The 22,299-nt window shown below is 36.2% G+C and overlaps 1 protein-coding gene and 1 non-coding gene across 4 annotated transcripts in view; one reads left to right on the top strand and one right to left on the bottom strand.

The window, feature by feature from the left end:
- SMAP1 (small ArfGAP 1) overlaps positions 1-22,299 on the bottom strand; it is a 151,982-nt gene that overhangs the window by 103,837 nt on the left and 25,846 nt on the right. The gene's annotated exons all lie outside the window — the stretch shown is intronic.
- Positions 16,113-16,252, top strand: LOC119059165 (small Cajal body-specific RNA 11). Its single transcript, XR_005084377.2, has one exon. It is a non-coding gene; the product is annotated as a small Cajal body-specific RNA 11 (non-coding RNA).

Below are 22,299 nucleotides of genomic sequence, written 5' to 3'. Positions count from 1 at the left end.
AAAAAATTTTTAATTGGCTAATATTAAGTGTTGACAAGCATGAGAAACAAGGACTGCCTCCAGAAGCCTTATATCAGATTAATCTCCAATATAATCTGAGATTAAGAAATTTAATAAATGAACTAAGATGTGGTACAAAATGTTTATTCTTTGGGACATGGTCAAAAACCTCCAAAAGACACTGTAGAGAACTGACAATAAGTATATAATAATACAAGCCTTAGCTGTACTACTCATCATGCCTTCTGATGTTTTTTATTGATAATTTTAAATGTTCTTATGATTATTTTCACATATTTCTTATACACTTAAAGTAAAAAATAAAAAAAATCTGAAAATCATGTTAAATAAAGGCTTATCCTACCAGATCTGTATGAATCACTTGATTGTAAAAATATATTCAGTAAGAGGTATCAATAAAAAAATCAACTTCTTCAAAAAGTTTAGGCTTCTGTTTTATGCACTTACTTTTTATCTAAAAATTGGAGTCAGTCTACAAAGTAATACTGAAGCTAGTAATTACAATGCGGTAACACTAAATATATCCTCCCAAATTCCTTAGGAGATAGGTTATGCATACATAATTTGTGCCAAAATATCCTGCTGTTAAATTTAGAATGACATCTATAAAGTGACAAACATCTGGCACATGCTCTATTTAAATATTTGTTTCATAGCTAACTGTCAAAATCAATTTGAGGCTAAAAGACTCTGTACTGTCAACCTACTCTACTATCATTGAGCTGCATAAATTACACTGGACAAAACCATAGAGCAACAAGGTTCTCACCTGTCAAACTGACTTAAGATTGGCTGCCCAAACTTAAGACTCATATGAAATAATGCTGAAAGTTTTAAAGCGCTGCTTAAGTACAAGTTACTGTCATCTTAAGAAATTTTGAAAACCAAAATACAATACTTTTTCTTCTGCAGAGAAGTTTCTACGTAAGTTTGCAAAACAAGTATATCTTAACTTTTCTCAAAAACAATTCCCAAAAAGGCAGTGAGTAAAGAGCATGACGAGAAAACAAAAGACTTTTCAAGGCATTCCAAGTGCAGCTTTATTGTTCTTCTTAAAATAGAATGATCCCTGCAGAACATCTGCTAAGCACCATAGCCAAATACAAATCGAGACTTTTCTTTATAGCAGTTTTCCTGATGTAGCAAATGTTATAACTGAATGAATAAATTAAGTAGGAAGCATAATTTGCATAATGTAATAAAGACTGTCACTGCAGGTAAAAAGCTCAGTACCCAATACAGTAGTACATTTTTACAATAACCAAACGTAATACAGGGATTAAAATATATAAAAGCATGTATGACAATAATGCTAGCGGAAATAGAAAAAATGGTTATATTACTATTCAGTAAAAGCTAAAAACTAGATATAATTCAATGTTAGATGATGGTTCAGTTTTAAACAAGTTAAGGCCATAAAAAACCATTTCATTAATTCCTAAAAAAAAAAAAATTTTGCGATCACTTATTGAAAACTTTAACACTAATCACTTTGACCAAATGAAATAATAATGTAATTTTGTCAACGCATCTTTCTCTCAAATATAACTGTTATATCTTAACAATATACTTAGGAACCCTCAATAATAACTGAAATTATATATGTATTGTCTACTCTAAAAAATTAACCTTGTAAACTGACCTAAAATTGCCTTGATAATAGCTGCTCAACATGGCAGTTGTTCAATTATTGGCATGAAATCCTCCTTTTCATTCACCCAACCATTCAGTGAGTACTTACCAACTTTGTGACAAGTAAATGCTGTTAAAAGACCATAAACACAAAGTTTCCAACTCAGGAGACCAAGCCAAGAACAAATCGCAATTTAAAAAACAATTTGGTGAAATCTAGTCAAGTTCTAGATGAATGAACCCTTCCACCAACCAATCTATATTCTCATTTTCTCTCACTCTCTCACACACACACACACACACACACACACACACAGTACTTTAAACTGTAGGTCACACAATGTATTGATTTAATCTCCACTAGTATTTATTTTTAGAAGAGAAAGATATAAGTGCACCACATGAAGGGTAAATATAATTTTGTTAAATTTTTACAAAAAATCAGTAGCATATATGTGTACAGTCACAAATACACACAAAATCAAGTAATGCTGTAAAATGTTTCCCTGTGTCATAGTCAAATAATGCTGAAAAACACTACAAAAAAACTCACATATGTATGCAAGAAGCCATTATATGAGTATTTACAGCACCATGGTTTCTAAAAATGATAGAAAACAAATGTTCACCAGTATGATTATTTCACCATTCAATGAAATATTACACAACAGTGAAAAGACATCAGGCACACATAACTCCACCAGTGAACCTTAAATATGACATGAAATAATCAATGTTAGCACAAGGTGATATATATATAAAGGGCAATGAGGACCCCAATTAAGGAGACAAAGTCTGTTGGAAAGCACACAGGTCTCACAGAGGAGGCAAAGCCTGAACTGAAATTTAAAGACTGACTAGTAGTCAGTAGGCACAGACTATGTCAAGACACATTCTTGGCAAAGGTTAAAGAAGGTGCGGTATGGCAGGGGACTTTGGTACGGCTGAAGAGTAAAATATGCAACGGTGTCCAACCTGTGGCCCGCGGGCCATATGTGGCTCAGGATGGCTATGAATATGGCCCAACACAAAAATCTTAAATTTACTTAAAACATTTTGAGACCTTTTTGTGATTATGTGTACAATGTATTTAATGTGTGGCCCAAGACACACATTATCATCAGGAGATGATAAAGAGAATGCCATATAATAAAAGGCTTCATATGGCAGGCTAACTGGTTTACCCTGGCTCCCGTGGAGAAGGTGCCTAATACCTCTTCTAAGTTCATCATGGCTCTCCCACTCACGAACTACGATTACACACGCCCTTCTTGCCTTCATGCCTTTCCATCTGTTGCTCTCTCTGTCCCAAATATGTTTCTTTCTTAGGTCTTTGCATGCCTAGCTCACTCCATCCCATGGGCCTCAGTTCACATGCTGCCTGCTCACGCAGGGCTTCACCATGGCTACTAGCTAGAGTTGCCTCCCCCCTTACTCTCCATCATTTATAACACACACAACAATCTATTTCAAAGTTCACAATGAAATCTATGGGGATATTATGAAAACGCAGATTCTAATTCTATAACCCCAATTCTGCATTCCTAAAAAGCTACCAGTATGTGCCCTGCTGCCATCAAAGACCACATTTTGAACAGCAAAATTCTAGATTATTCCTGACAAGGTCTTCAACTTACACTTTCAGCACATTCCCTGAACTGCTTTCATTATTCTTAATGAATATGTGCTTTAAACTGTAAATTTGTTAAAATGTACTAGGAATTGTATCTGCTGAGGGGAAAAATCAAAGTGTATTTAGAATTCAAATATTGGCGGTTTTGAGTTATCCATATCACTACCTCATTTAAAACAAAAAAAAGCTAGGGTCAACTAAACTAATATTAATAATCTCACAACCACAATCACAACAAAACTACAGTAACAGAAGAGAAGATGTGCTCACTAATGTTAGCACTTTGACTCATATCCATTATCAGTGAACACTTAGGGAATACTAACAATACAAACACACCAGGTTAAAGAACTGATAAATGTGGCTACAGTGAGAATGGAAATGAACAAATGTGAGAATCACCAGGAAGAACTGACAGGACTTAGAGATCGGGAAACACAGTGATAAGAGAGAAGGCAGAGAACAAGATGGCTGGAACTTCTGCTTTAAATCTGGGATTTAAAGCATAAAGGTACTTGTAGTGTCAGAAAACTTTGCAGGAAATCTGTTGAATGCTTTACACATCAGGATGAAAATGTCCATCAAGCAATTAGCAATACAGGGCTAAATTTCAAACTGAAGATATATACATGAGCACGGTCTTCAAGAGAAAAGTTACAGCCCCAAGAAGAGAGGAAAAAAAAAAGCAGAATACTAAGTCTTACGGAGAAAATGAAAAGCAGCACAAAATCACAGACAGCAAGAGTTCTAAGATAGTCAATAGTGTCAAAAATTTCAGAGAAGTCAAGAAGAATAAGGCTAGAACAGAACAGAACATCTGGATGAGTGAACAGAGAGGTCACTGATAACCTCACAAAGATTAGGCAGGGAGAGAGAGAGGGAGTTCATCCATTCTTAATTCCATTACCAAATGAAAACCCTTTACCAGATCAGTCTCCAACTTCAAACTTTTAACACAGCTTTTTATTTTCCTCTACTTTGCTTTCATGACCACCTGTAATTTTGATCCTTCTTAAATCAGTTTTATTTTGCCCTACTCCAACTTACATACTCAGGAAGCCAATGAGAACAGAATCATTGCTTTTCCTTGAATACCACTCAACTATCTTATCCTGAAACTTTCCTGCACACCATTTCCCTTGCCTAGAATGTTCTCCTCGGGACCATATAAATCCTGTCACCTTCGAATCTAGCTAGAGTCCCATAGTCTCCATAAAGCCTTTCCTTATAACTCCATCCGTCTGGCCTCCTTCCTATAAATGCCATTACAGCTTGTCTCACATAAGAGACACCTGCTATTTTTTTCATACAAATTAAAAAATTAGTCGTGTCTACTAAAGCAGATGGTACATTTCTCACTGGACAGGCTTCTATATATGGCCTTCTGCATCACCTACAGTAAGGAAACAGGCAGTATAATAAAAAACCAATCTGCTAAATCTGGTGACTTACTCAAATACCCAGGTTCTTTGATACCTGGAACAATCTATCCACTATTTTTTTTAAATGAAAACAAATTCAAAAGCTGTGAGACATAAACTGTTTTTTTAATGTCCATTTTGCCATTCTTCCATTTAAAATAAAATCCCCTTTTACCTAGAAACATGGCTGCCCAGATAACGGCTAACATTTCTTAGTCTCCCCTGTAGTAAAATGTGGTTAATGTCCAAGTTTTGACCAGTGAAATGTGAGCTGAAACTATGCATTTTGCCATTAACCAAATCAGGCCTATGTTCTCCTTGTCTTTTTCTCTTTCCCATTAACTAGGAGATGATAAGCAATGAACCTGCTACCTTGGATCCAGATATGAAAGCCCCATATTGAAGATAACAGAGCTATTCTATCCATAATGAATAGTTCATCTATAGACTAACCCGAAGGAGAAATAAACTTCCATCCTGCTTAAGCCACACTATTCCAGGTTCTTTCTGTTAAATTTGTAATCTATCTAATTCAATGTAAATTATATTTGTATGTTGGTAGCAGTAAACAGAATGTATAAGAAATTGAATTCCTTATTTTAGAAGCAAAATTCTGAAAGAAGAGGTAAAGATTAATAAAGCACATTTTTATTAACCTTAGTTTTATAGATTCAATTTGAACTACCACATATCTATTTTAACCAAGATATGAGATGAAGAAGACAAAACACCAATCTAGTCTTGAAGAACCTTGAACTGCGGCAAGGCATACGATGATTATAGTACAAGTGAAAATGAAGGGAGAACATAAAAGAAGAAAAGATGAATGTTGACCAGGGATATTAATGAAGGCTTTGTGGAGAGAGTGGCATTTGAGGTGATTACTGGAAGATAAGTCCAATTACAGCAGGCTACATCAGGACAAGGTACAAGGACAAGGTACATACTAAGTAAAATGTACCGTGTCCCTCCTACCTTGAATAGTTTCAACTATAATGTAAAGCACACCATTGCGGTACCTGATTACTGCTAAGTTTCTCTTATTTAAATATTGATTTGATATTTTTTAAGTAGTGATACAAATGCACCTAAAATGTATACAGTACCAAGTGACTACTAACTTTCACATATAGATGAAAGATAGTTTCAAGATACTAAAACTCCATGGAAAGTGAAAAATATATAATAAAAGATAAATCACCATATATATGTGTGTAAATATGTTTATATATACATATGTGTGTGTATGTGTATACATACACACACATAAAGTAAAAAAGACTATTTTAAAGAATAGAGATTTTACTGAGAGCTAAATATACTTGCTTTTTTAGCTTTCCTATCTTTTAAGAAATAAAATTGTATGCTTTTCTGAGATAAAACTTTTTATGTTTCTTTTGTTAATACATTTTATTATGTTATTACAATTCTCTCAATTTTCCCCCTGTGCCTGCCTCCACCCATTATCCCCTTTTCCCTCAGGCAATCCTCCCCTTAGTTCATGTCCATGGGTCATGCATGTAAGTTTTTTAGCTACTCCACTTCCTATACTGTCTTAACACCCCCCCTCCCCAGTCTATTCTGTACCTATCCATTTGTACTTCTTAATCCCTGCACCTTTTCCCCCATTCTCCAGTACATTGGATAGGAAGGCGACTTAGGTAATTGCCTGTGTGGGGCAATCCATGTGAACCAGTTTGATGGAGTCTCTGATAATGGTGTCAGCACTCTGTGGCTCTGTGTAGGGGAGGGCACAGAAAGGGGACAATGCTGCTGCCTAGCCTCTGCAGTTTTATCTGGGAGCAAGCTGTCCCCTGGCACAGGCCCTGATGCCCGACACTTCAATTTCTCCCTGTATGCCACTTGTACCTTTCCAGCTGCTGCCCTGGTTCTGGAGGCTAGTCTGCGTAAGCCCTAAGTCTGTTGCAGGCACTTTAAGAGGAGACTGCTGAGAATCCTGCAGTTTCTTCCACCATCCCAACCCCCACTGATTTTTACAGCCAGAAGTTACGGGGACTTATCTTCCTGGCACTGGTACCCTGGGTGGTTTGATGTCGTGTCAGGCTGGGATCCCTCATTTTGGATGTATCCCTCCCAATTTTTATCCACCGCGGGTAGGTATAGAACCTATTCCATGTCTCCACCCCTCCTGGATCACTGTGACTTGGTTAATTTCTTGGTTGTTGGGCTTCCCCACAGCTAGATTTCCTGAAAGTTCTGGATGATACTAGTTGTAATTGTTGCTGTGGTTGTGAGAGAAGAGCCATGTTTACCTACTCCTCCATCGTGACCAGAAGTCTTTTTAACTTTCTGATTACCATAATAGATAGACTAGCAATCATAAAAACCTAAAATTTTTTTATTAATAGTAAAATAAAATACAATAATGAACAGTGAATATAACATTAACTGCTAACAGTAACTCTCTTTTATGACTTAGTCCTATAAACCTTCTCCGATTCCCCCCAACACTTTTCAAATAACTTTTATGACAATGATTTACAGTTAATTGTTTTAGCTATTTTTTTCTGAGGAAAAGTCATCTCATTGAGAACAGAGACTTCATTTTATTAAACTCTGTATGCTCTGTAACCTGTGCAATGTCTAGAATATAAATGCGAGGTGTCTCTAGCTTATAAATAATAGCCAAGATCTTGAGAAACACCCCTCGCCCCAACTGCGACCAAAACTAGGACGGTAATTTTAGAGGAAATCACCATCTTATTGAATATGCAAGACATCGTTCATCCTGTTTCCAGATACACTGTCTGATTTAATCCTAATAAATAAAAAATGAGGAAGGGAGGGAAAGAGGGAGGAAGGGAAACGACTTTGTGCTGGGCCACACTCACAGCCACACTGGGTTGCACGCTGGCTATCCCTGAATGGTTTCAGTTACGCTCAGCACACTGGGGCCACCAGGGTCCACTGGGGTCCGAAAATTAAATATTTAATATTAATATTTAATATTAATATTAAAATTAACATTAAAGGGAAATTCCAGAAATAAACAATTTGTAAGTTTTCAACTGCATGTCATTCTTAGTACCGTGATGAAATCTCTTACTGTACAGTCCTGTCCTGCTAAGGATATGAATCGGCCTATTGTCCAGGGTATCCAAGCTGGATACATGGGGTCCAGTATAAATAACACCCCTTTTATCACAAAGTTATAAGCATGTAATTCTGTAACATAACAGTATCACACTCAAGCACACCATATGACATTTTAGGTGGAATGTTCAAATTGCTGTCCATCTTGTGTGAGACATTCACGTAGCCTACCAACCACACTCAAGCAAGCCTGACTTCTGCCAGACCCTGTATGTTGTATATATGCTCCCCATCTGTCAGTCACTTAGTAGCTGTCTCACTTATCAGACTGATTGTCTGACAACGTACTGCATGTGTTCAAGTAACTCTATTTTACTTGATAAAGCCTCAACGCACAAGACTAGTGATGCTGGCAATTCAGATACGCTGAACAGAAACTTTGAAGTTCTTCCTTTAAATGAAAGTTTTCAACCTAATAAGAAAAATAAAACAATTATGCTGAGGTACTAAGATCTACAGTAAGAATAAATCTTATATCCATGAAACTGTGAAGAAAAGAAATGCATGCTAGTTTTGCCCTAGCACCCAAACTGCGTACCTCAGAACCACAGTATGTAAAATGGAAAAGGTATTCAATGTGTATATGGAAGACATAAAAAGAAAACATGTCCCAAGAGATGGGCAGTGTTGCTCCAAAAAGCACTGAGCCTATATGAAGACTTCAGAAAGAGATCTCCCTGAAACAAGTGACATCAAAACATTAACTGCAGCCCTGGCTGGTGTAGTGCAGTGGATTGAGCATGGGCTGCAAACCAAAGGGTCACCAGTTCGATTCCCAGTCAGGGCACATGCCTGGGTTGCAGGCCAGGTCCCCAGTGGGGGCCACGTGAGAGGCAACCACACACTGATGTTTCTCTCTCTCTTTCTCCCTCCCTTCCCCTTTCACTAAAAATAAATAAATAAAATCTTTTAAAAAAACATTAACTGCAAATAAGGGATAATTACAATAAGATATTTTGAAAGACCATATTCACATAACATTTTTATAGTATACTGTTATAACTAATATTCTATTATTAGTTATTACTTCCTATGCTTAATTTATAAATTAAACTTATCATAGGTATATCTATATGTACAGGAAAAAACAGTATATACAGGGTTTGGTACTGTCTTTGTTTTCAGGCATCCATTAAGGGTCTTGGAACTTATCCCTTGCAGATAAAAGAAGACTACTCCATGTCAACTCTCATCCCCTTAACTGACTGGACCATCCATCACTCCTTAAATATTTTAAGTAACAGACTGTTCCCTCCCATCTTGCAGCCTATATTCCAATTACATATAATTATATCTATTAGAAAATTCTCTCATATGAAAATACTAGAAGTTCAAAGGAAGAAAAAAATTCATGATGGGCTACTTTGAAGTAACTGAAAACAGCTTCATTCAAAGGCAGCTTCATAAATACACTGTAACTTTAAAGTAAGCCTGGAAAAATGGATGAGACTTGGATAAGCAGACGCTGACTCATTGTCATCCAAAATGTGCTACATGCTCCCTGGCTGGTGCGGCTCAGTGGATTGAGTGCCGGTCTGCAAACCAAAGTGTTGCTGGTTTGATTCTCAGTCGGGGTGCAATCCTGGGTTCCTGGCCAGGTCCCCAGTGCGGGGGTGGTGTGTGAGGCAACCACACAATGATATTTCTGTCCTCCTCTCTCCCTCCTTTCCTCTCTCTCTAAAAATAAATAAATAAAATCTTTTTATTAAAAAAAAAAGAAAAAATGTGCTGAATGCTTACTGTGTGCCAAGAACTTTCTAGATGCTGGGGAATCAATCCAGCAGGGAAATAAATCAGATGAAAGCCCCTTCTCTCTTTAACAATTCCAGTAGAGCCAAACATAGAGACGATTAAGTTAAAAATGTATAGGTTAGGAATAGGCTAGGAAGTAAAAAATTATGCATGTAAGGAGAATATGAAGTGCTTAGAAAAAAGATGAGATGATATTTTAAATACCATGGCCAAGGAACATGACACTGATGATGTGGCATTTGAGCAGAGGACTAAAACGAGAAGCCAGTGAGCCGGGGTAACAACCACAGCACAGGAAGAAGGGGAAGGAAGCACACAGTATCTGTGGTCAACAACAGCTAACAGAAAACAGAGAAGGTTAGCATAAATGAAAATATAGGCTGACAATGCTGCAGAGCACCTTGATTTTATATTACTAGCAACAAGGAGTCACTGAAAGCTCTGAAAAGACCAGTGAAATGAGTAAGATCACAGCTTAAGAAAATATAATTAATAAATATGTACTCAATTTATTCAGTTTGCATGTGTTTGTTAACACATGCAAACTGAATAAAAAGTAACAGTAACATAAAGTAACTTGCTTTTTCTTCATCTTTAGACTGCGGTTCACTTCATAAATACAAACTTTCAGTTTGAAGTGGAAAAATAATCGAAATACTTTGTCTCTCTCCCCTAGGGCAAGGGATATAAACAGAAGAATAAACAAATGGGACTTCTTCAAAACAAAAAGCTTCTGTATGGCTAAAGAAAACATTAGGAAAATGAAAACATTTGCCAATGATAAGGGACATGGGTTTGATCTTCAAAATATAAAAAGAACTCACACGACTCCACACCAGGAAGACAATACAATTAAAAAATAAGCGAAGGACCGAACAGACACTTCTCCAAGGAGAAGTGGACCCATAGATATATTAAAGGATCATCACTAGCTATCAGAGAGATGCAAATTAAAACCACAATGAGATACACTTCACACTGGTCAGAATGGCCATCCTTAACGAACGAGCGAACAAGTGCTGGTGAGATTGTGGAGAAAAGGGAACTCTAATACACTGTTGGTGGGAATACAGACTGGGGCAGCCACTGTGGAAAACAGTATAAAATTTCCTCAAAAAACTAAAAAATGGAACTGCCTTTTGATCCAGTGATTCTACTGCAGGGATTATACCCTAAGAATCCCAAAACAGCAACTCAAAAGAACCTATGCACCCCAATGTTCATAGCAGCGTTATTTACATTAGCCAAGTGTTGGAAGCAACCTAAGTGCCCATCAGTAAATGAGTGGATCAAAAAACGATGGTACATTTGCTCAATGGCATACTAACAGGAGAAAGACAGAACTCCTACTTTCCTGACACCGTGGATGGAACTGGAGAGTATTATGGTACGTGAGATAAATCAGGCAGTGAAAGAAAAACACCATATGATCTCACCTATTAGTGGAAACTAATCAACAAAACAAATGATCCAACTAGAACCAAAGATGTGGAAATAAAGAACAAGCTGACAGTAACCAGAGGAGCAGAGGGAGAGGGATAACGGGGAAAGAAGGAGAAGGGTCAAGTCAAGAAATATGTACAAAGGACCCATGGACATGGACAATGGGTTTGGGACTGACAGTGGGGGGCAGAGGTGAGCAACAGGGGGAAAATAGACAACGGTGACTGAACAATTCAAAAAACAAAAGAAAGAAACTCAACTGTTGAAAGTGCAAATTAAGTACCCAGATGACAATAATTATCAAATAAATATTAATCTAAATTTTTAAAAGTTTGTGTTTCTGTATATTAGAACTGTTGCTTTTTTTAAAAAGCCTTCTTAATATGCTTGTTTACACTTTTAGCAGAGTCAGGCTTAGAATGGACACTGGAACAGAGTAGTAGCAGCAACATATCAATAGTTGTCATTTTCTCCTATGTGTGTTCGTAACTAAGTATTACATAACCAGATGCTCTAAAAAAATTAACTATAACTATTGTGAAAATATTGTAAAAGGAGACATTTCAAAATGAAGTTGGAGCCACCATCCCAGAGGAATTACGCTGCATGTCTTACTCCCCAAACCCTTGGAATGTTTGAACGAGGCAAAATAACCTTTAGACTGGGGAACAGCAACACTGTATTCCAAACAGCTTTTGTAAAGCTAACAAAAAAGCAGATATCTTGACTATTAGGGATCAAAATTAAGAACATGCTTTAGAATTAGCACCACCATGTATCAGTAAGCTAAAGATAACTTAGCTTATTTGCACCTACAGAAATCCCTATTTATGGAATTATTTCCCTCCCCTTTCTCATAAATACTCCTTGCCTTGACCTCATAATCAGTATATTATTTAAGTTTCTGCCTGAATCAATGCTTCCCTGATAGCTATTCTTTGATCTAAAATAAACATTTATTGCATCTCACCTTAGCTTTTTATTTCGGGGGTTTACACTATTCTCTTCAAAGACCCTAGGAAAAGTTTTAATAAAAAAAAAGTTTTAAAGTAATTTTCTTTTCATGCCTTTTCCAATAATATACTGTAGTGGGTTCCATTTCTAACCAATATGAAGGGACAGACTACTGACAAAAAAAAACTTAAAAACCAAATAAAATATTAATACCTAAAACAACATTCCTGAAGATGTCACCTGACAGGCACAGCCTGGAGCAGGTCTGCCTCAGGCTAGCCTGTAGTGCGTGAGTTCTTGAGTTCTTGTAGAAAAGATTTCACAACACAAGTCCCAGTAATTTTGAGAGTACATTTACTAAGGCTGGGGACAGTGAGACAAAGGAAGAACTTCAAGTATAAGTAGTAACAGGAGAGAGCCTAGTCAGTGTTCTACTTTGGAATATTATAGGAAATGTTACAGGAAAGGAGTGAGCCAAGGTGGGGCTGCAGTAGCTCATTCCGGCCTTGGAGAAATGATCAGGGAGTAGGCCTGGGTAGAGGTGCCACTGCCCACTGCTCTCCTGGCTCCAAGTTTCATAGGGACCCTTAGACTTTAAGAGGTACAACAAAAGTTCATGCCTAGACAAGAGGCATGCGCGTGCTCTAAAGCAAGCCTGCCCTCAGTCCTTTTCCTGGAGACTTTTTATCTTTTTTCTGCAGTGAGACTCTTAGGGAAGGGTTTCAATAGAATATTCATCAGCTTTCCAGGTACATTTTTAATATGCTGGTGCATCAAAATGAGTGCATGGGGGAATTTGTGAATATTCTTTGGTCCACTATACTACTGTGTTACTTCTATCTTGGGTGTGTCTGGCTTTTAATGGAGTTTTGTTATTTGTTCCCCTGACTTCATCTTGGGTCCTTGGGTCCTTCTGTTTAGCCATCACAAATGTCATTAATTGGGTCTCTGTCCTCCACTTCCCAGACCAGGGAGATTTAAGCTATGTACCCATTCCATTGGTTAGGGAGGAGAGGTATAAACCATTTGCTCTACAGTGTCCTTGGTTAAGGGAGATAAGTTCTTGTAATTCACCAGCTGGCTGTAAGATGCTCTGTTTGGCCATGTTTAATATTCTTGTCTCAAGTTTCCCCATTCTACTTGCCCCGGAATTCTTCTAGCTTCTTACTCTCCTGTCACATCCCTGACTTGAGGAGATGAAGCGTGGTGTCTACAGAGACCAAAGTGGCTAGACTTCATTAGGCAAAGTACGAGAGAGATACACAGAGAATTCCTCGGATCTATAAAACATCACTGATTACTATGCACAGGTGAGGAAACCACAGAAAGTAGAGAAAGAACCACCTAAAACAATTAGAAGGAACAATCTTAAAGTTCGAAACAGTCAGGAATAGTGTCTGTGCCCGTCAGCCAGACTAAAAGCGGCATCACATCATGAACGTGTGGTATCTAAAAAATTTTCCCTCACTAGTGGGAAAAATTAACTGAAGTAAACACTGCTCTAGTTTCACCTAATAAACCTTAAAAAGCAAAATCTGGAAGAGTAGATGTTTCCAAATAACTGCACCAAAGAAAGAAAAAGTTCGAGAATATTTATAGAAATATGAAAAAAATCCAGAACTAGTATGCAAAAGTCACCAATAAGAAAAATATAATCTATAAAACAGGAGAAAAGCCAATCAACTGAAACCAACCCCAAAATTCCATAATTATAAGATTAGTAGGCAGGGACAGTAAAACCACTATTATCTGTAACTTCCATATGTCCAACAAACTATAGAAAAGACTGAACAAGTTAAGGTGAGCAATGGAATAGAATATGATTATATATATTATGTATACACACATACATACACACACACACACACACACACACACTCCCATATCAAACTGCCTGATAGGAAAAAAATACACTGGATAAGATTAACAGAAGATTAGATGGTACAGAAATATAAAGATTAAAGAATCTGAAGACAAAGCAATAGTAACCATCCAAAATGAAAACAACAAAAAAAGCCAATTGCAGCAGCCTAATTCTCTGAATTAGAATGAGGTGACCAAAAAAAGTACTTAAATAATTGCAGAAATATTTCCAAATTTTTGAAAAATATATGACTGCAGGACCAAAAAACCTCAAAGAAACACAAGAAATAGGAAGAAAATCATCTGAAGATATACCATAATTTAATTGCTTAAAACTAGGGATGAATAGAAAAATCTTAAAAGCATCTCAGGGAAAAAAAAACATATTATACACAAAGGAATAAATATGATGACGAATTTCTCATCAGAAACAGTGCAAGGCAGTAGTCAGTGAAACAATTATCTTAAAAGTACTGGAAGTAAAATGCTGTTTGGCTAAAACTGTTTACCATACTTAGATACCTTTCAGAAACAAAGGTGGCATAAACACCAGGACAGAAATCAATATAACAGAGAACAGGAAAACAACAAAGTCAATTAATATAAAAGCTGATTATTTTAAAATATTAATACAAATGATAAACCTCCAGGCCGCTGATTAGAGGAAAAAGTGAAAACACAAAGAATCAGTATCAGGAATGAGAGCAGTGACATCACTACAGGTTGTACAAGTACTAGAAAGATAGTAAAGGAATATTATGAACAACTTTATGCTAATAAGTTCACCAGATCCCTGAAGGGCACAAATGAGATCTTTCCAGAAGGGAAAAATAACCTCAATAGCCTAATATCTATTAAAGAACCAGAAGCTATAGTTAAAAACCTTTCAGCAAAGGAAAAAAACAAAAAAATAACAACTTCAGACCCACATGGTTTCACCAGGGAAATCTACCAAACAATTAAGGAATGATACAAATTCTGTATAAACCCTTCAGGAAACTGTGGGGAAAAAGAGGTAAGAGTGGAAGACAATTATTTCCCAATTCATTCCAAGAGGCCAACAAAACCCTGATACCCAAACCAGACAAAAGCACAACAAGAAACAAAACCTACAGTTCAACACTCTTCATAAATATCTGCAAACAATGTTTTAGCAAATCCAAGAATATATAAGAGAGAATACATCATGACCAACTATGGTTTGTCCCAAGAATGCAAAGTTAGTTTAACATGCAAAATCAATGTATTCACTACAGTAAACACTTAAAAAAGAAAAACTACATGATCTCAATAGATGCAGAAAAAGCATTTGATAAAATCCAACATCCATTTCTGATTTAAAAAAACAAACAGCCAACTAGTAACAGACAAGAATTTCCTCTACTTGATAAAAGGCATCTATGACAAACCTATGGCTAACATACTTAAGGTTGAAAAATCTGAATACTTCGGCCTTCAACATCTCTAACAAGACAGAGTTTCCCAGACAAGAATAAGCTGAAGGAGCTCATCACCACCAAACCAGTACTGGAACAAATGTTATAGGGTCTTCTTTAAGATGGGAGGGGAATTTGGAAGATGGTTAAAGAGGTGAAAGGATTAAGACAAATGGGTAGTTACAGAATCCTCACAGGAATATAAATTACAGCACAGGGAATAGTTGATTATAGTGCAATAACTATATATGGTGTCAGATGGGTACTAGATTTATCATTGAGTTGATAACTTAGTTATATAATGTCTAATCACAGAAACTAATATTGTAGGTCAATTGTAATTGAAAAATAAGAAATTATTTAAAGTCATTAAAAACTGAAAGATTAACTGATATTTCACTGAAGAGGATATTACAAATGTCAAACAAGCACATGAGAAAAGATGTTCAACGCCATTAGAGAAATGCAAATCACTATGAATCACTACACACCTAACAAAATGTCTACAATAAAAACAGTGACAACACCCAATATTGACAAGAACACTTCTATGTTATGGAAGATTCAAACTAGTGAAATACAGCTAGAAAAAGGAAATTAAAAGCATCCAAACAGGAGAGGAAGTAAAAATAATCTTTTTTGAGGATGACAATCAGCTAGGTAGGAAGGCTGACCAGATCTACAAAAACAAAAAAGCTAATAAAACAAACACCTGAGGTTAGCAAGGTTGCAGAAGAAAAGATAAAGAGGCAAAAGACTACTGTATTTCCATATGCCAAAAACAATAAAAAATTAAAGTTTTAAAAATACCATTACAATAACATTTAAAAAAGCAACCCAGACTTGTCCTGGCCTGTGCTTTCTCTGCTCCCCTGTGCTCGTTTGTAAGAGGGGAGTCTGGCAGGACACACAGCAATCTCCCTCTCAGTTTAGGAGGGCTGCCCAGAGCATAGGGCTGGCTCTTAAAGGCATGAGAAGACAATTTAAAAAAAAAAAAAAAAAAAAAAAAAAAAAGGCAATGTAGATAAATTCGACGAAAGCTAAAGCTAAGTAAGATCTATATACTTAAAACTATAAAATATTCAGAGAAATTAAATGAGATCTAAATAAATTAATATACTTTGTTCATAGACTGAAAGACTCTATAATGTAAGATGTCAATTCTCTTCTAAATAGATACACAGGCTCAAAGTGATTCAATTAAAATCGCAGAAGATTACTTTGTAGAAACTGATAAACTGCTTCTAAAATACATATGGAAATTCAGTGACCTGGAATACCAAAAACAACTTTCAAAAAGAATGACACAGTTGAAGGACTTACATTACCTGATTTATAAAGTTACAGCAATAAAGACATTGTAACTGGATCACTCATATATTACTGGAAGAAATGTAAAATAATACAGCCATTCTGCAAAAGTTTGACAGTTTTAAGATTCTGAACATGGAATTACTGTTCAACCGAGCAAATGCACTGCTGGGCACTTACCAGGGAAATAAAAACTTATCAACAGACAAAAAGCTGTACATAAATGTACAGCTTTATCTATAACAGTCAAAAATTAGAAATGGCCCAGAAATCCTTCACCAGGGGAGTGGTTAAACTATGATACACAGTTACACACACACCACAAAATTCTACTTATTAACAAAAAGAACTATTAATATATGCAACAACTTGGATAAATCTCCAAAGAATTACACTAAGTAATAAAGCCAACCTCGTAAGTATCATATGATTCTATTTATATAACATATCTGAAAAGACAAAATTTTGGTGACGTAGAAAACAGATTAGTGGGGAGGAGGGGAATGGGAAGGAAGATGTGTGTGACTGTAAAATGGCAATGAAAGAGATCTTAGTGGTCATGGAGTTGTACTATATCATGACCGTGATGGCAGATACATGAATCTACATGTGATAAAATTGTACAGAACTAAATACACACACACACATATATATAAATACACACACATGTGTAAGTACAAGTAAAACTGTAGAAATCACAGTAAAACTGGTAGATCTCACCAATGTCAAAATCCTTGTTGTTATATTACACTAATGTTTTTACAAGCTGTTTACCATTAGGGGAAGCTGGGTAAAGTGTCTACTTTTTTAAATCAACCAACAAATACTTAACTACAATTCACACTGTTATAAAGTCTTTATTTCTCTTCATATGCTGAGTTATAGCTTTCTAATCTACCTTAAAGATGCATCACAGAGAAAAAAGCTATTTCCTCAATTAAATGGCAGAGAAAATATGACCATATTTTTAACTTAACTTTTATCTTCAGAGAATGAAAACACTAGAAATGTTCAATGTTCTACATTGAGAAAACTATACTGTAATCACCTGACAATAACTATATATAAGGTACAATAAATTACACAGTAACAAAAAATCTTTACTAAAATCCTTCTAAATTGGTTCTCTTAATTGGAGCTCGTTATTTTTTTTTAATTTTTTAAATTTATTTATTTTTAGAGGGGAAGGGAAGGAGAGAGGGAGAGAAACATCAATGTGTGGTTGCCTCTCCTGTGCCCCCTGCTGGGAACTGGCCTGCTACCCAGGCATGTGCCCTGACTGGGAACCGCACTGCAATCCTTTGGTTTGTAGGTCGGTGCTCAATCCACTGATGGAGCTCTTTATTAATAAACTTTATGTGAGAAAGGTACATGAAAAAGAAATTCATTGCAAATTTAAAAACAATGATTACTTCATGAAAATAATCCTTATTACATAAAATTTTAAATAATAACAGCACTGTCAAGTGAACTTTCTGTGATACTCTTTAATCTGCCACAGTCCCTACTTGCCACATGTAGCTATTACATGTGGCTGTATGTAGCTAGCTAGTGGAATGAAGGAACTGAATATTTAACATCAGTTAAATAGCCACAAATGACTATTGGCTACAACAGTGAACAGAGAAGATCTAGAATTTAGAGAGAAATTCAAAACCACAAACACACAATGTATAATAGTCATCAGTAAAGTCAGTATTTCTCACCTATGGTCTTTTGGACAGGAATAATTAACTTGTAGGCCTGCCCAAAAAAAAGACATATTCCTTTCAAACAATAAAGGTATTTTTTTCAAATTTAATTTTATGGCCACTCTAAAATGTTATAGAGTATTATTTAATTCAAAGAAGTTACTGAAGGTAATGGGTTAAGAGCAATAATGCATTCCCACCAGCAGAGGGCAGATATGTTATAAACACCACAACCAATTTCATATGTTTAAGTGCAAGACACTAGTATGTTCACTTTCACAAAGGTAATTGTACTTCTTGAAAGTTAAAAGAAAAATGCTAAAAATTAATGTGTATTTCTCAAAAATAAATTGATCAGTCTCCCCAGAACCAGGTTTTGCAATTTGACTAGTTTATTAAAGAGTTAACTATAAAAACAAAATAACTCTAACAAACAAAATGTCACTCGTCTTATTTTCAAAACCATTTATATATACATCAACAATACTCTGACCTGCAAAATAAATTCTAAAAAATTTTCCTCACAGAGTAATTTCATGGGAAAATAAAGCATTTGTTTCAAAAGTAAACTAATTGTAAAAAAACAAAACAAGCACTGAAATGTGGCAAAGGGGTTTAAAAATTGCAGGTTGGCCTGAGAAAAACTTGGAAATGGTCCCGACATACTGAAGATTAGCTTTTTTAACTCTACACAGCAGTGAGAAAACAGACTCTGGAGCAGTTTGGGTTCAGTTTTACAACCGAGTCTTCTATGTAAGTGTTTAGAAAATACCATAGTTTTAATGTCTACCAAAATAAAATGCCCTTTTCTAGTCCCTTTTTACCACCCTTCTGCATTTAATTTTCCCAACTATATCCATTTCTAATAACCCTCTTCTCCTGGGGCTTCTGTGTTCCAGTGGCCCTTGCAGTCTTACAGGCCTCCTTTTAGTTCCTTCAGTGATTTCACTTTCGCTGCTGCATCCCTACGGTCTTCTTCATTGACCCTCTGATTCACCAGGGTCTAATCCACTCACGGCTTTGTAACAAACATTTCCATGCAGATGACTCCCAAATCAACCATCACCCCCTTGTGTATCCCCTCCCCTAAATTTCTGCCTGGCACCGAGATGACGTTGAGTGAGCTTGTATACTGTGCGGCCACTGCATTCAAAATGGCTGAGTGAGTAGAGCAATGAATCCGCATCCACTTTTGAGTTAGGCTTGAACATTCCTCTGCGGAAACTATTCGGATGATTCAGAAGGCCCCAGCTATGGGCAACTGGTGATTGGCGGCTTCATCATGACAATGTGCCTGCTCATGCATCTTGTCTCATACAGAGATGTGACTCAACCCCTCTACAGCTCAGATTTGGCACCCTGCGACTTCTGGCTTTTCCCAAAACTAAAATCACCTTTGAAAGGGAAGAGATTTCAGACTCTTGATGACATTCAGGAAAAAACAACAAGGCAGCTGATGACAATTGGGAGACTGTGTTAGGTCCCAAGGTGTCTTACTTTGAAGGGGATTGAGGCACCATTGTCCTACGTACAATGTTTCTTGTATCTTGTATCTTCTTCAAGAAATGTCTCTACTTTTCATATTACATGGCTGCATAATTTCTGGACAGACCTCATATACACTAACCTGTCTACCAGCTTCTCCCTACCTAGAATAACTCTGCCACTCTTCTCCTTTAATTTTGAGCTAGTCTTCCTCAAAAACTACCTCTTGCATTAAAAACCTTCCCCAATTCCTGCTGTTGGTGATTTTAACTTTCTCTGAACTTCTGCAACACAACATTTGCACTATTCTTTCCACACAGATATCCAGAATGTAATCTATGCTTATGGCCTGTCTCTTTAAAGTCGAGATTCACATAGGGATGGGGCAAGAGCTTCTGTTCCATACCTCTTAGAATGTCCACTCCAGTGAAACCGCAAATAAAGGGTAAAATATGAATAGTATACATACACATAGGAGAGAAAGGTAACTACCTTCTTTTCTTGAGCTTTCCAAATATTTCTGTATAGATCTAGTGCCAAAAATCTGTTCACCAAACAAAACATAGTTAGCAACTGCTTCCTGCAAAAGTAATAGCTGAGTGCTCAAAAAAAGAAGAAAAACCTGACATAATTACCAAACCCTCCTTTGCGCCACACATTACTTCACAAGCTCAGTTAATCCTCAATCCTGTGAGACAAGCATGGTTGTTTTACATGTACTAACACTGAAGCTTAGAAAGTTTAAATAACACACTCCCGCCACAAGGAAGAAAAAAAGGGAAAGAGGGGAGGATGGAAGGGAAAGAAAAATCAGAGCCAACAATGGGAAAACTGAGGTTTTTAACCCAGAGCAGACAGCCTTCAAAGCCATGCTTTTAGCTACAGAACCAGTATCTCAAAGATAACAGCAGAGCAATAGGTCTGCCAACCCACAGTCAAATGGGGGGAGAAGGGAAGAATAATGTAGAATAAGATATTATATATCATGTAACCCTATTTTATTATATTTCTCCCTTAAACTTGCAGAGGCAAAGTATATCAATAAATTCAAAATATCATAAAGACACTGAAAACTTAGACGATTCTTTAAGAACTAATAAACTCTACAAATACAGCATTCCCTTGTATCTTTCAAATGTTGATTTACTTTGGCAAATAAGTTAAGCTATAGTAATCATTTCAGAATCAGAATGGTACAAGATAAAAGAAGAAAATGGGAAAAAGTTTAATTTTAACAATCGATAATCCTTGTTTGCCCTGACTGTCCTAACATTTAAGCCTTATCAAACCTATTTCTTACTTTTTCCAGATGATTTAACATCATCCAAAAATTGACTTTAAAAGTTCATAGTTTAAGCAAGCATATTACAAGTTTCCTTTATTTTGTTTACTCTTTCACAAATATTCTAGTGCTTTGTATTTGCAAAATTTCTCTCTCAAGCCCAAAGATATTCAATATTTACAAATAACTCTCTCTTTTAAACCATTCCTAACACTACTCAGATTTCATGAGATAACATTTGCTCCTAGGTAACACCTCAAACACCAATAAACAGAACTCCAAGTTGTGAAAGATGTTTACATTATTGCCAAATTTGTGTTTAAAGAAACTGGTTAAGTAAATACTTAAAATGTAATCATTCCTCAATCTGATTACTATTTCTTTCCTTAACATTCTGCCATTACACAGAGGTCTGGTTAACTATAAAAACCCAGAATTTATCTTCTTTCTCATTGTGTACATGGCTAAATGTAAAGCAAATGAAAAAAATTTTAAAGCTTAAAGTTACTTTTCATAAAGATCAAAGGTAACCCACTTATTTGTGGACTCCCAAACAACAGACAGGTTTCCAGACAACTTTGGCTCACTCCCACGTTCTCTCACAGTGACGCAGCTTTAAGCAAGTAATTTAACCTCTCTTGATCTGTTTTATCTCTCTAACAGGAGATTAGACTAGACCCCATGACAGGTCTCTTTTTATTCTAAATTGTCTATCATTTCATAGTTACAAAAAAAATGTAGTCAGAAACTGAAAATCTGCCCAAAGTGCCCAAACATCACTTACTCATGGGTTTACAGAATCCAGGACTGAATGGTGTGGCCTACAACAATATTCAAGAGAATCAGTGGTGTCTGTAACTTTATGTTCTAGCCCAATGACTGGTCAAGAGAAAAATGTGGAAAAGATAGCCAACCCTTGCCTCCAAAATGAAGGGACATATAAAAAAAAAGAAATGACCATTTAAGCATACCAAAGAGTACCACAAAAATACAAAATGTGGTGTTATATCATTTGCACCAACTACATTACAGAAACTTTGCAAAAATGTGAATACCAAGTGACAAGTTAGGTACACAGGGTCAGCCAGTCTTCGCGCACTAGCAGTGGGAAGGTAAACTGGCCCCAAATCGTAGTAGTATGAATCAATTGGCTTTAAACTGGCATACTCTACCACACACCTTTCACATGGGAGATTTTATTCTGAGGAAATAGTTGTGTGCAACATGAAGCTTTGACACAAGTACTGTTCACAACCACAAA

This window comes from Artibeus jamaicensis, unplaced genomic scaffold (genome assembly GCF_021234435.1).
Source record: "Artibeus jamaicensis isolate MK-2021 breed Jamaican fruit bat unplaced genomic scaffold, CSHL_Jam_final contig_1127, whole genome shotgun sequence".
NCBI classification, from domain to species: domain Eukaryota; kingdom Metazoa; phylum Chordata; class Mammalia; order Chiroptera; family Phyllostomidae; genus Artibeus; species Artibeus jamaicensis.
The sequence above is the reverse complement of the archived record's forward strand: the minus strand, read 5'-3'. Positions and strand labels throughout refer to the sequence as shown.